The following is a 15,327-nucleotide window of genomic DNA, read 5'->3' on the forward strand; positions in this document are numbered from 1 at the left end:
TCATACTGTATTGTTCTAAAATAGTTTCGAAAATAACGGAAAAAAGCCGTTTTTTGTATATGTAGGGAATTTCAAGTATTTACGTTTTTTGTTATGGAATGTCTTAACACTAGGTTCCCTATTCCTCCAATTTTAGAGCAGGGTACAGCGGGATACAGAGTAAAGCTAAAGAATATACATAGTGTTAATATATTATTAAATTTTATTTTTATACGAATACATTCATATATATGAAAATCAAAGTCATTATGACCAGACTGCGTTGCTATACCTAAATTATTTCATTTCAACGAGTTATTACGTACATATAACGCTCATTCTTTTCAATATATTCAGCAGACGCAATAAAATATTTTAATAAAATTCATATTTTTCATGTATTAGATAGATATTGTATTTTTCGCCATTCTAGCACGGTAAGCAATGTCTGACTATAAATGCGATGCTTCAATATCCACTCATATGAAACTCATATTATATAAAAAACAAAAATTCAAATTCCTTATTAACTTCATCATCATCATCATCAGCCTGTCCTCGTCCACTGCTGGACATAGGCCTCTCCTCTCCTTATTAACTTGCTAACACCAAAATATCATCTATTGGCACTTATATTGGCATATATATTTTATAGATATTGTCCAAACTTCCTAAATCAATTTTCATGTAATTTATATGGAACCATTATTAAATATAGCCAACAGAATAAATATAACATACAAATTAAGCCACGTGGGAAAAAATAAAGTTAGATTAATCTTCGTATTGCGAAATAAATACTAAACGGGCGAAAAATGGAGAACGGAGTGTCTTAATTCCAGAAACGCTAAGCTATGAGAATATCTATTCATTCATTTTATCTTCTTGCTGTGTCCTGGATACAGAGGGGACCTAGCCTTAAAACACCTTCACTTTCACCCTATTTATTTAAGACATCGTATATGTTGAGTGGCGAAACTCAACACCGCGTAATAAAAAGTTAATAAATATTATTTAAATGTTATAAAATTACTATAAGTATTTAATAATATCCGTCTTCTGCATCATAATAATGGTCTAGATATAGAGTCTATACTAGATGTACCGATGAAACGCCGGAAATAAATTTTGCACCGGAAGCGTCTCTAGATTTAATATCGTCTGGAAGCTCCACTAAAGCTTTTAAAAGTAAGTCAAGAGCCAGTATTTCGAACATCATTTTATATTATGAAGTACTTTTCATTTTTTTTGTTAATGTTTTGTATGGGACTGTTTCGAACTTACCGTTTGAAGTTGGCGGTTGTGAATTTGATTCCCATAGATAGAATAATATTTAAATTAATGTCTCTTTCTCACTTTACACACGCTTTCCACCACTAAATCTATACTTATAATAAAATTGTAACTAAGAGTAAACGGTGTCTGTACATGGAAGATATATAAGAAAACTCGTAATTGTGGGAATTTAACAATGCAATAGATTCCAAAAAAAAAATTTTTTTAATTTACTCTGCTTGTCACGTGAATTTTTTATACGTTTTCTATTAAGGCATTTGAAATCTTTACTTAAATTGATATTAATTAGCAAACACTTTTGAATTTACAAATAACGAATACAAACAATTTCTATATATAATAACTTATACATAATTTATACTTCTATATTTAATTATATACTAAATTACTATTCTAAAACACTCAAAGATAATCCGATATAATTGTAACAGAGAGTTAGATACTCTTATTCTTAATAAAAATTTTAAAAAAACCGTTGCATATTCAATCGCTATATCTATACATTTTAGTATTTAATAGAAAGCTTTGTACTCTAAACGAGATGTAAGGTTTGAAAAAATACCAAATAAATTACATTTCCTTCTTCTCTTCAGTTACAATGTCATAAGATTTGATTAAATTTTTTGTTTCTCTAAATATTTTCGTGTACAATGCTTTCGTTGCTTACAAGTTGCTCAGTGTTAAATGTTGTAATTAATTTTAAAAGCTTAATATTTTACATTTTTTTCACGCTGTATCCCGCATTTAGTAAGATAGGCTTCTACCTTCCTTCTGGAATCCAGTTTAAAGACACTACTCCATTCACTTTCCAGTTATCACTCAATTTATGACACATGCGTGTTGAGTGCCGGAACCCAACGCCATAATGTATTTTAATACCAAAACGAAATAATAAAAATAATTAATTATTCCCCCAAGAGGGAGTTAAACCTACAACTAACAATTATATTTACAATCAGATGAAAATAACCGGATTAAACTTAAGCAATATTTCCAAAACATTTATTTCAGAAATATAATTTAGTACTTAATTTTTAAGGACATTATTCTCATCCCGTAACATATATACATGCTTACATTTGGAACACGTCGAGCCAAATTAACTGATACATGAGGGTAGTAATTTATATGCAGGCTGCTCTATCAAGTTTCCTTCTAAAATGTTAGCATTAGTGTACTTTAGTAATAATAATCTATGTGTAAATTGGTAATTTATATTTTTGTATACAATTATACAATATCAGATACCGAATTTGTTAAATAACTAACGCGTCGAAGCCCGCAATTTCGTTTGCGTTGGCTTTAAAACGAAAAATTCTGTATTTTTCTATCCTGCGGGTATTTTGGAAAATTCTCTTTTAACCTTTAAGTATGGACGTCGGGTCTGACAGACCAGACAGTTCTACGAATTCTACAAATCGGCCACTTCTCGGTGACCTCCGCCACTGAGTCTCTCAGTACCTTTCGTATTAATGACAAAATGAATGTAGATAGCAGTGGTTGTGTCTCTGGGTTCAAAACACGTGAGTATTTAACTTTCTAAACGGGGCCTGGGTCTGTCAGACCCGACGTCCATGTTTCCCATACATTAATGATTTCAAAACGCCATATATTTTTATAATATTACAAAATATACTTTAATATTTTAATTGTATTATTTGTATTCAAATGTTTTATATCATATATTATTTGGCATTGTTTGTTATATATTTTAGTAATATAAATATTATTTACCTAAAAAAGATTCAATTTTTTTAGTTTTTATGATAAAATGGAAAAAAATGATCGACCTAGCACGTCAGGGACAAAAATATCGGTACTTTATAATCAACATCAAAGAAAAGAATTGGACGACGACATTTTATAAAGAAAATAGCACTTAATCAAATAAAAAGACTCATTTCGTATACTAAACTACTCTAAGAATTGAGAATGACTTTGAGTCGCGTTTCGCGATCTGATCTATCATTTATTGAACATGAAGCTAAAAAAATTGTTTTGGGATCTTGAAAAACATGTACACTTTGCCCCCAAAAGATATATAGAAACACAAAACATACTTATGTTGACTGCAATCGTCCTGTTTGCCGACAATGTTGAAAGCCATTGTGTATCGATGTTCAATAATACCTTATCTTGAGGTGTTGTCAAAATTTTTATTTTATAACATAAGATGTAATTTCTTTATTTTTTTTATTTGTTAGACTTTATATTTTGTTAAAAAAATATTTATTTTATTATCTGTCTTTTTTATATAGTATTATTTTCTTAAGAATCATCCCATGTGGCCAAAGACTGAAATTGTGACTTTAAGTTACTTAAATCGTTGTGATGCGTAAACTTTTAAAAAAAGCGATTTTATTTATATTGATTTTGCTTGATTTGAGGCTATTCATGTAAACTAAAACATAAAATTGTCTTCTTCCTTTAAAAAACAGCCGGAATATGACCAATAGACCACTGGTCTGACAGACCCGACGTCCATATGTATGTTATAAAAAAATCACGTCCATAGTTAAAGGTTAATACTATCCTACACTATCAAAAAAAATTCCTGACAAATTTGAGCGTTCTAGGACGAGTAGTTGCGGCTGTAAGTTGTTCGTCAGCCATTCAGTAACGCAAGAGTTCTACATTATATAGATGAAATCATCAGAAATGTTAGTATTGGATCTCTTTTGACAATTTGTTAACTTTTAGTTAGAAGGAGAAAAGACGTGAGTCTTTTCTCGCATATAACAGCGTAGACAGAGAGAATATAGTGTTAAGACACTCCGTTCGATTTTCGAGATATTGCGTGTTGATTGATTGGCGAAACACAACGCCGCGGTTTGTCTTGTTTTCAGAGCGAGGTAATGAAAACAATTTATTTTCTCGCGTAGAGACCGTATCTACCCCCGTCGTGTTTACAGTTAGACGATGCCCTATTTTGCTATGACGATTTCTCTAAAGATTATTTACATTTTATTTACATATATACAAACATGAATATACTTATATAACTTACCCCATAAATATAAGTAAGAGATGTATAAAAAATTGGGTTACAACAATTTAAGTTCAAAGCAGCAAATAGCAAAATAAAATTAGATTGGAAGGGCTTGCGCAAATTATTTCGTTGATAAGTTAAACGAAATATATATGAGGAGCACTCGATCATGGCGGTCGTTGTCAATAATACGATGGGAGGTTTTTCGGGGGAGTTGAAAAAATAAAAATTCTGTAGTATTTTATTTTTAAAAGGATTTTTGTTTATATTTATGCTCGCATTATATTTTCTAAGTAATAAATAAATTCATTGAGGCTGTGGTATCAAGTTAAAAAAGCGCGGCGTAGAGTTACGCCACTCAACACGCAATGCCTCGAAAATACAGCAGAAAGTGTGGAACTGAGTGTCTCAGCACTAGGTTACCTCTGCCTACCTTACTATATGCAGAATGCAGCCTGATTAATCGCGTATATTTAGTTTTATATATTTTTTCCAACCCAACATCTATGGTCACAGAGAATTTTTGGTAGAATGACGGAGTGAATTTTGTGAAAAATGGGAAGTTCCCATGTGCGGGTACACCGCGAACTAAAAACTATAATTCACACCTTTACCCTAAAACGTTGCTTCTTACAGAAAAATCGTCTCGCAACAAAATATCTAAGCCAATTAATAGGTACAATTGAATTTAAGCTTCCACCGCCTATGGGGGCACTGGTATCGCTATCGCAATCCCCTCAGTCAATGTGACTATAATTAAGAAAATATGATTTACTTTGGCCTGACCTTCTGCCAATTATGTTCGATCCAATTAGAGCGACCTTGATATGTCCTTTATAAGCTGCTTTATTTTTTCTAAGATTTTGTTTAGTTATTTTCAATAGAATTAAAGAGAACAACCAACGTAAAACGTATAATTTGACTTAGATGCCATTGAAGATGCCACTTTCTTAAATGCTATTGAAGCGATTATGGAGTCTGGTCACTCTGTTTCCCACTTTCTGCCGAATTCAGAATAATGACCAATGCGTGCAAATCAAATTCTGACGTCGGAGTACTGCACCGTTTGCGTACTACCAGCAATTAGTACTGCATGAGTACTGCAGCCTTGCAGACAACTAGTTCTTACATCTTAATTATTTCCGTAGTAATTAGATAAAAGGTCAGTTGTGGACTGAAGCGTGTGACGTCATGTTGTAGATTCGATTCCTACTTGAGACAATAAAATATTTTATATTTTCATTACTTTACTCTGGTACGAGGCAAATCGTAGCGTTCATTTCAACCATTCAATATACAATGTCTCCAGAATTCGGCGGAAAACTGAGAACGGAGTATTTATGTGTGAAACTAAAAAAATCTTATAATTTATCATGAATTTAATTCGAACAATCTTAAATGTGAAATTAAAAACGTTCTCCTAATAGAAACTTTTATAATTACATTGAAAGTATAGAACTAGATTCAAGTCAAGCACTCAACACTTAAGAAGTCTACTAAGTTGAAGTTAATTTTTACTTTGATATCAGATTGTAAACACTTATACTTTTGTAGTGCAAAACTTTTTTCATATTATATATGCTAGTAACTTTGTAATATACATATAATAATAATAATATATTTTTCTTTTCTTCTTCTTCTCCTTTCTTTTCTTCTTGCTCCCTATATGGTCCATTACTTTGGAACAATCTTCCCAAATCTATCTGGAGAAGTCAGTCAAATGTATCATTTAAGTCTTCTTTGAAAGAATATTTAATCGAAGAGTTAAACACTACCTAAACTAATTGATGATGATGACATTTTTGATTTTGAAATTTATGATGATTACATATATTATGTAAATCTTTATGTTATATTTAGATATTACAATTAATTTGCTTTTATATATGTATGTATGTTTGTATTATTGTATATATTTATATATTTAAAATGTTCATAATAAATATTATATATTTTTTAATCAAATTTTAGATTCACTTCCTCTCTATTTTCCTTTTCCATATTTTGTCTTCTCGCTGTATACCTCCCACTTCCACAGGTTGCAATAAAGAATATTATATAATCGCATCAATCACGAGCAGAGCCAAAAGTCTTTACTAGTATACAAATAAAATTTAAAAGCATCCACGGTCGTATAAGAGGCAATTTATTTTAAGCGTCGCGTGAGCAATATAACTGTACAAATTATTTCCTTCCGAGTCGCTTCTCCCGAATGCAGTATATGGGTTAGAAATAAACCTCGTTAAATGTTTAGCTAAATCTTCTTGTAGGGGGTACAATAAGTTCTTGAATCAGTCTTGCTAAGTGTTATTTAAGATCTTATAAGTTACTAAATTTTATTTCAACGGCCACTGACACATGTGTCATGACACATTTTAAATACCCGAGGTTACCCCGATCGAGTTGCATAGAAATGAATAACGTTATGTAATATAGCCTATATAGCCTTCCTTAATCAATGGACTAGAGTTGACTGGTGCAAATCAACGCCACGTTTTGTAAATATAAATAAAATTAATTCTCCAAGCGTGCATCTGTAAACGCGCCGGTTGTAGGTTCGATTCTCAGTCAAAAAATTCGGCAGAAAGTGAACAACGGAAGTGCCGTAATGGAAAACGGAATGTCTTACCGCTAATTCTCCAAGCCGGAATCAAACCCACAGCCATCGTTTATTCATTCAGATGATATCTTACTGAGCTACGATGGCCTAATAATCTATATATATAAAAGGACTTGTCCTCACTGACTGAGGTAAGACGCACGCGCAGCCGTAACCGCTGTGCGTAGAAACGTGACATTTTATTTTTTTTTTTTTTTTTTTTTTTTTTTTTTTATTCTCGTCCCTCTGACTTAATCAGAGACTTTATTTTGCAATTATATATATTGAACTGGTTTAAATTTTGAAAAAGTGGCACTAGGCCAATAATGAATTTAGCTTTAAGATTTTCTGACTTTTAATTTATTTGTTCCTTTTTATTACTTTGCTGCCCACGCTCTTACAGAAACCCACGAATGCCTCATGGGTCTCTTTGTCCCTTATCAATGTTTTTAAGTTTTCGGCTGCTACTCTTTTCCCGGTCCGGATCTCGAGTTGGGCCCTCTCATTACTGTAGACCGGACACTCGCATAGAATGTGAGTCACGCTCTCTGCGGTGCCCGGCTCACAGATGCACGATGGGCTCTCCTTGCACTTAAATCTATGTAAGTACTGGGAGAACCCACCGTGGCCGGTCAATATTTGAGTCAGTACCGTATCTATCTTGAGGCACCTGGTGGTCCCGTAAGCGCCAGCCACATCTGGGAAGAACATTTTTGTACCCGAGGCCGTTTGGCCAGACTGGTATCTTCGATTCCATTCGCCAATCGACTTCTGACGAAGAAGTCGTTTGGCGAATGAGATCGGACACGCGTCGTAGTCTGGCCTTTTCTTCAGTTTGGTCGCTAGCTTGGCCAGCTCGTCCGCGCGCTCGTTCCCCTCCAGTCCTGCGTGTGCCTTCACCCAAAACAAGCACACGTGCTTATTTTGGGTGCGACAACGCCTCAGGTTGTCCCTAATTTGCACTACTAGTGGGTGGAGGGACCTTTGGCCTATCACCGACTCGAGTGATGATCTCGAGTCGGTGTATAGGCCAAAGGAGCTGGCCGGATTTTCCAGCATTAGGGCGGTGGCCCTGCACAGCGCCAGAAGCTCAGCCTGGTAGACCGAGCACTGCGAAGCAAGTTTCAGTTTGAAGGCCCTGGTTTCCGCGTCGCCATTCCATACGGATATGGCCGCCCCAACTCGCTCTTCAAACTTACTCCCGTCTGTAAACATTCGCACTGCTTGGCAGTTGTGCCTATCCACCTGTTCTCGGTCCTCCAGGCTGAGAAATTTGAGGGCTGTTCTCTCTGCTGGGTGCTGCAATCCGAAGGGCCCAACTCTCCGCTCGATCTGCCTGTCCCCAAGCCAGGCTTCGGATCTCCCCCTCTTGATCTCATAGAGGGCCGCTGCCTCTTGCACCCTGAGATCGAGTGGCAGCAATCCAGCAAGCACCAGGGAGGCATTCAGGGATACAGTGCGATAGGCCTTGCAAATTTTCTGGGCAAAGCTGCGCTGGATAAAATTCAGCCTTTTTTGGACCCCGAGTTTCCGAACTGCCGGCTCCCACGCGCTGGCCGCATATAGGACTATTGGCTCTATTACTGCTGTGTAAATCTGGCGAATTATTTCAGGGTGTAGCCCCCAGCTCGTTCCAGCGCCCCTACTGAGCTGCTTATAGATGCTGACGACTTTTTTGCTGATGCTATCTACGTGTGAGTTGAAGGTAAGTTTCTCGTCTATGATTAATCCCAATATCTTGATTTCTTTTTTCCGTGCGATGTCCGTTCCGCCCATGCTCAGCCGTGGTGTGTCGTATTTCCGCCTATTCGTAACAATCAAAGCGTTAGTTTTGGTTGCTGCGAATTTAAGCTTGTGTACGTCACCCCACCTCTGAGCATGGTCGAGAGCGGCATTCGCCTGTCTTTCAATTTCAGATGCGGTAACCCCGTGGAACACCAAAACAACATCATCAGCGAATGCTTGTAGGTACACTCCTCTCTCTTTTAGCTGTCTTAGCAGAGTATCCAGCAGCAGGTTCCATAGGATGGGCCCACCGATGGAGCCCTGCACGCAACCCTTGCTTGTGGCTTTACAGTGTTCCCTGCCTGCGTACCTCACCCGTACCCGTCGGTCTTTCAAGTAGCTGTTTATTAGCCTACGGAGTCCCTCGGGGCACTCCTCCTCGACCAGCCGCGTCCTAATCGCAGGCCACCAGGCGCTGTCGAAGGCGCCCTCTATATCAAGTGACACTACGGCCACGATCTTCTTCTCGTGTAGCTTCGATTTTATGTGCTGGCTGAGGGTATATAGGGCGTCTTCGCAGCTCCTCTGGGGCATAAAGCCGTACTGGTGTGCACTAATACGTGGATGGAGATGGTGCCGGAGCCTTGCCATTATCATCTTCTCCAGTATTTTGCCCAGCACGGGGAGGAGCCCAATGGGCCTGTACGACTTCGGATGGGCATAATTGTCTTTTCCTGGCTTGGGGAGGGCGATAACTGTTGCCTCTTTCCATTTTCTTGGAAAATGGTGTAACTGAAGGCAACTGTTGGCGATGTTTAGGAACAGCTCGGGTTCATTTGCGATGGCGTGGCTGCAGATATCCGCCGTGAAACCCTCATCTCCGGGTGCCTTCTTCGGATTGAAGGATTCTATCGAGAGTTCCAGTTCCAGGAGTGTAAACGGCGGATCCTGCTCTGTTCCGCAGGCTCCTACACTCAGATTGTTGTCTCTCTCTCTTATTCTAGCCTGTTCTAATGTGTCTTGTACGCTGCAATCCTCTGGGTAAAAAGTGTTTGCTAGGAGAAACGTGACATTTAGACAGATGTTTACTTTCGTAAACTGGACATCCACTAAGGAGGGATTTTGAAAAATTATAACCCTAAAGGGGTGAAATAGGGGTTGAAAGTTTGTATGGATTTTTTTTAAAATCGCCACTGTTTATGAGAATTTACCCCTAAATAAGCGAGCGAAGTTGCGCGCGTCCGCTAGTACGATATAAAATATCTTTGTACTAATTACAAAAGACTGTAATCTAAAACATATCAGTAAGTTGCTGTAATCCCCCAATCCTGGAGCGGGGATTACCACCGGAAACGATTCCTTTGTTCGTTTAAATCTTGTAATTTGATTTGAATAATATATAAATCTTGTTTATAACTACATTGTACAGTGTGAGGATTAATTTTATCTTAATTTTTATTGTATTCCTATACTGTTTTAAAATTTTTAAAAGTAATTCAATACGTACGCAATGTCTTGAAAATTAAGCGGAATTTTAAACTTATGATTGCGGGAAAATACTTAACTAACTTATAATTGCAACAACAATGCGTAAACATTCGTATCTTTTAGCGTTGACTTCTTAATTTTTTTCTGTGGTCCAATGGACCGTAGACCTAGATATTTAATGTGAATCTCAGTTTTATACCTTCACCCTATCTTGAGATAACTATATCTTGACAGACGAACAGACAAACACAAACAGACTGACAACAAACTGTTTCTATAAGGGTTTCGGTTTTTTTTTAGATACGGTACCCTAAAAATTATGTAATAAATCGTGAAAATATTTGTAAACAAAACTACATTTTCTGGTATCTATATATATAAAAGGACTTGTCCTCACTGACTGAGGTAAGACGCACGCACAGCTGTAACAGCTGTGCGTAGAAACGTGAAATTTGGACAGAAGTTTACTTTCGTAATCTGGACATCCACTAAGAAGGGATTTTGAAAAATTTTAACCCTAAAGGGATGAAATAGGTGTTGAAAGTTTGTATGAAAAAAAAAATAAATCGGCACCGATTTTTATAAGATTTGAAATTTAGACTCTTTAAAATATTTAATTGAACATGTGTTTCATAGTTTTTTAGAATTCACCCTCTAAGGGTGCAAATAAGGGGTTAAAAGTTTGTATGGAAAAATCTTTAAATCGCCACCAATTTTTATAAAATTTGAAAATTGGATTCTTAAAAATATTTCTATTCAATTTCATTCTTAAAAATATGTTTCGTGGTTTATTAGAATTCACCCCTAAATAAGCAAGCGAAGCTGCGCGCGTCCGCTAGTGAGTAATAAAAAGACATACATACATACAAATATGTATATATATAAACAAATAATGCAACGTGACAAAATGGGTTATGCCATTTAAAACACATTAACATTAATCTCACTATAACAATGCGGTGAATACGTACGACACGTTCGTGCGAATTATACTTTAAAAGTTCGAATTGCATTTGATATTTAATTTTACAGAATATAAAATGTATTTGTAGATATTTTCAATTTTTTATGTTTGCGTTAGAATTTAGTTTAGTCATTCTATAACTGGGATTACTGAAAAAAATCGAATCTATTAATCGATTGATCCTTATAAGATCACTTGAAGGACGAATAGCTGTACATATTTATGTTTTCGAAAATATTATAAAATACTATTATTAACTATTAAATACCACTTATTAATAATTATTAAATAATATATTGAAATATTACTAAATATTGGCATACTGTAAGTAGCTTAGCCTATTCAACTATCCAACACAAAAACAACTTTCCAATTTGAACAAGTAGTTCCTGAGATTCGCGGGTTGAAGCAAACATAACATTCAGCTTTATAATAATAGTACAGATTGGCATACCTCAAGTAAAACTAAGATCTCCACAGAACTCAATTATGCAGCCAATCTCCAACTCTACAAGACGACGTCTAACACCTAACTCCACTTCACAAATTATATAATTTACACTTTAATTGAACTGTATATTTTATGTATAGCACTTTAAAGTTTAAATCATGGAAATTGAATGATTGAATGAAACTTTTTCTTTTTAATTATTAATTTAACGAACGTTTTTTATTATATATCCAGTACAACAATAATCGATTTTGAGATGCCGTTTTTTTTATTTGTATTTGTTCATAAATTATATACATATTATATGTGAATAAAAACAGAATCTCAAGACCGATCTCAGACTTGAGAGCGATTTATAAATTCGAGCCTCAATTGTTTCTGTTTATTCAAAATGTTTCATTTTAACGCACTGGATATTTCAATTCTAGAATTGTGAAAATTATGTACATGCATATGTATGTACACATTTGCATATATGTATATGTATGTAGATTTACTTTTGTATTAATTTTGAAATATATTCACTTTAATTTTGCTTAGCTTCAAGCTGTGCCTCGCATATAGCAAGCAGAGAGAATCTACTGTTAAGACACTCCGTTCAACTCCGTTTCAAATAAATGAAAATAAGTCATTTGACTATTTTTTTATGGACTATATTTTATATTATATCCTAGGATATATTTTTATTAGATTTTTTTGCTTTTTCTACCGACTAATGTGTCTAGGACGTTTTCCATACAATGTGTTATTTGTGAAGTGGATTGTATTTAAGAAGCACGCTCGAGACGCAACGACCAAGGAACTGAACTGAAAAACGTGTTAAAGGGTGTTCAGTAGATAAACTGTAACAAATACTGATAGGTAGACAGACAAAAACATAAAAAAAATCTAAACTATAATTAAATAATAAAAAAAACTAAAGTAAAATGGGGTAAATGCAATACTTTGCTATAAATACTTAAACAAAGATCGTCGTATTTGTAAGGATTATCCGTATCCCCATTAACAGGGGGTTTCTTGAGAAAATTACTTTTGAGATTAAGTTCTATTTAGAGATCACTTGTTTTGTACTAAAGTTTGTTATTTTCTAACATTATATATGTTAGATTTTAATTGTATAAAAAATGTTTCAAAGGTTATATTTCAGTAATGTATATCCTGTATGTAAGCAAAAGGTTGGGTGGAAAATAGGGGGAAGACTTGCATGTTATAATAGTGAGTGATAGAACTCTCTGACACCAAGGCTACAGCCCGGTGTTGAGTTCCGCCATTCAACACGTAATACCTCGAAAAAATTCGGCGGAAAGTGGAGAACAGAGTATCTTAACACTATGTTCCCTCTGCCTAGTGTCTTAACACTCTTTGCTAAGTCTGTCGAATGCGAGAAAAGTGACATTTACAAAAAGTTTTTTTCAAGCACACCTCGCTAGTGAAGGAAATTACACAAAAAATGTAAAATAACGTGCTCAAGTGGCTTGGAAGCGTTAGATCTATGGGTGACAAAAACGGCGAAAAAAGATTAATAAAGTGAGAGAGTGAGTGATAAGAGAAACAGGAGGAATCTTTGGTTGATCTTCGAGAACACTTCAGTATCGATAGTAATGGAGGAAGGTCACATAGAAAGCAGGAAGGCGTTCATGAGGTAGATGATAGGCGAAAAGCGAAAGAAATATTAAGATACCTTAGGGCTAGGGAAAAAAGCGTGAAACTAAAAAAAAATCTGCAAATACAAGTTGAATGACTGTGGGAGTCATTCAGTTCGGTCTAGTAATTTCGTAGAATAACGTTTCACTATAGAATAAATATTAATTACATTGAAGTGCTTCTCTGCTAAGTTTTTCTTATTTTTCGTTGAAAGCTTTAGTAAATAAAACTTCAAATTGTAAGTGCAACATAAATAATTCTATTATTATCAACTGTAACGTTGGTTGTCGATCCCTCCTTCTGAATTACTAGTTTGTTTCAGTTAAATTCTGACAGTTAAAGTGCTGAGTTAAGTTAAATTATTTAATTATAATTGTTTTGGATTTAACTTTTATTTATTTAATAAGAAATTCTGATGGTTTTGGTGTAAATTGATAACGCTCGGCGTCTGACTGTACGCAAGCGACAATTGTGAGTTTGATTTTCACCGTGGGAATTAATTATTTTCATTTCTGCGCTCTGGTAACATAAAAAAAGCGGTGTTGAGATCCACCACACAACACGCAACGTCTCGAAAATTAAACCAAAGCGGAACCAAAGTCTCTCAACACTCTATTACCTTGCGTTGCTTGGTAGAAACAACGTGATAAAAAAACTTAAATAGTAAATAATCAGTTTTGCATTTATGTGATCAAAATTGGTTTAGTAGTTTTTTAGATATATGAATCCAAACTTCTAGGAAAAATGTAGGTATCTTACATAATTATTAGGTTGAATATATTTGAAATTGAAAGTGAGAAGGTATAACTATTGAACAATCTTGTCTCCATTTTCCATTGAAACAAAGAAGAATATTAAAAAAATTCCTAAGACATCGTGGAACCCTAAAAAAGAAGATTTACGTTCTTCCCGCATTGTGAAAGGTAGGCTTTAGGGGAAACTAGTGTTAGAATAGAAGAAAACGGAGTGTCCGTTTTCCATGTACTATCCAATTTTCAAGACACTATGTGTTGAGTAGTGTAACTCAACGCCGCGCTTTGTCGTGCTACCAGAGTCAAGTATATAGAATTGGTTCTTTTACTAACTTGCTACTTAAGCCGTCCCGTTGCTTTACATTGGCCTCTTTAACTAAAATTATTTGAAACCCTCTCAGCTTAAATATCTATAATAGTTCACCAAGAATCAATATTTAATATCATACTGAGTACTTCTAAGTCTTTTTTATTATAAAGCAATTACAGAAGTTATCATATCATATTTCTTATCTTGTTCAATATCAAAACTTTCGATGGCTGCTTTCAATCTATGTCTTGAGTAGTGTGGACGTTATTAAATTATGTTTTGTCGGTTAAATCTTTTAGGCTCAGTGGATAACAAATGAAGACGTAGTTACAAGTTCTAATGTTTTGAATCAGTTCTTATATTTTTTAGGTTCACGCTTTATCTCTTAGCGGGATCACCAGACCTCTTCATACATGGCCTTCGGGGATCCTAATACATTTTTTAGGCTTTCCCCCAGTGTCATCGATACTGCATTCTGAAGGTTAAGTGAGGTCTCCTCCTTGATAAAATAAATAAACTATATATTCATGGGAATAAAATAGTATTTATTAAATAAAATTTACATACAAGAGGTAATTATGACGCAATGTGTAAACGTCTAATTGTATAAACGGTGACGGGGCGTTCGATTCTCACTCGGGGCATATTTATTTTCTTGTTCTATTAACAAGTACTCAACGAGGAATGTCTCAAAAATTGGAATTTGTGTGGAACTTATTGTCTAAGCATTAGGTTCCTTATGTTTCTCCTGCTTACCTTGCTACGAGTATATGCGGAATACAGTGTAAAGCTAAAAAAAACATACATACAAGATATAAATAATTACATTTCCCATACAAATCTGAGCATTACTTACGCTCCCCTAATAATCCTTGGATTCATTAGCTTCGAGCGCGCAAAGCAGATAATAGGCCGGATAATTGATCATTTGCTGAATGGTATTTACTATATAAATGGACATTTTTCTTATTTTTCTTTATTTTTGTTTACGTGAAAAGAATTTTTCTTAGAAATATAGTTAATTAGGGCCATCGTGTTTCAGTGGAATAGCGTCTGTCTGTAAAAGTGATGGTTATGGGTTCGATTCCCACCCTGGGTATGATTATATTTTAAATTATTTTCTTTTCACC

This window comes from Heliconius melpomene, chromosome 12 (genome assembly GCF_056956725.1).
Source record: "Heliconius melpomene rosina isolate 202511_hmr_F chromosome 12, ASM5695672v1, whole genome shotgun sequence".
In the NCBI taxonomy this organism is placed as follows: Eukaryota; Metazoa; Arthropoda; class Insecta; order Lepidoptera; family Nymphalidae; genus Heliconius; species Heliconius melpomene.